Source organism: Dermacentor silvarum, chromosome 3, assembly GCF_013339745.2.
Source record: "Dermacentor silvarum isolate Dsil-2018 chromosome 3, BIME_Dsil_1.4, whole genome shotgun sequence".
Lineage (NCBI taxonomy): Eukaryota > Metazoa > Arthropoda > Arachnida > Ixodida > Ixodidae > Dermacentor > Dermacentor silvarum.
The window spans coordinates 173,381,773-173,382,674 of NC_051156.1; the positions used below are offsets into that span (position 1 = coordinate 173,381,773).

The following is a 902-nucleotide window of genomic DNA, read 5'->3' on the forward strand; positions in this document are numbered from 1 at the left end:
GACTCAAAAAAAAAAAAGGGGGGGGGGAGGGGAGATGCGTTAGAGAATAAAATGGAGAATATAAAAAAGGTAACAAAAATACCATCTAAAAATATAGACGATAAGTTTTAGATAAAGACTAATGTCGAAAGTAGCTTATTAGTTAAAATCGACATTACAACCGCTGGTGTCGGGGCTACACATTTTTACCTCTGATCCAAATTACTATTTTAGCACACGATCAAAGCGAAATAGGACAGTTCGACGTCATTTTTCTCAGAATGTTAACTAAAAGATCTACATATATGTAAGGACAGATGTCTATGTTTTGTTTCACTACGAAGGAAATAAAACTTTTCATTCGTAATTACTTTAAGATCTAAAGACTCTACCAGGCCTTGTTGGCTGCCTTTCATGGAAGGAGTCCCATGAAGGCGCGTGTTGCACTTATCGCTCAGGTCTCTCCTCAAATCCACGCATTAATCTTTCGCCTTTTACTAAAGATTACCGTGGGGAGGGACACTCCAATGAGCCTATAGGCCAATTTTTGGGAGGCCTTGCCCGTTTGGGCGAGGCCTAATCATGAAATCAAAAGAAAGAAAAATACGCGTACACTACAGCGCGAGAAATTGTTAGTCTGGGGTGTACCATGTATGACACCATCGTTGGTTCACGTAATAGATTCTCAACATCAGGAATTCATGCCACAGCCCGACCCGAGTGCACGTGAAATATGTTAGCCACAGCGAACTTGTACGGCTAACCTCACATAATAAAATGCCTTACGAAATGGCCAAATGTTGCATGATTTCTTCCGTACTGCTCAAATTGTATTTCATTACTGCTGCCAAGTGTGGAAATGCCAGAATCTCGCCTAAAAACACTCGAGAAAATATACGAGGGTTATTGGAAAAGTAAGGGCC

At 40.7% G+C, this 902-nt stretch overlaps 1 non-coding gene across 1 annotated transcript; it reads left to right on the plus strand.

Moving 5' to 3' along the window:
• The first annotated feature begins 429 nt into the window (after nucleotides 1–429).
• LOC119446977 (U5 spliceosomal RNA) lies at nucleotides 430–554 on the plus strand. The gene has a single exon (XR_005190881.1). It is a non-coding gene; the product is annotated as a U5 spliceosomal RNA (small nuclear RNA).
• The last annotated feature ends 348 nt before the right edge of the window (nucleotides 555–902 follow it).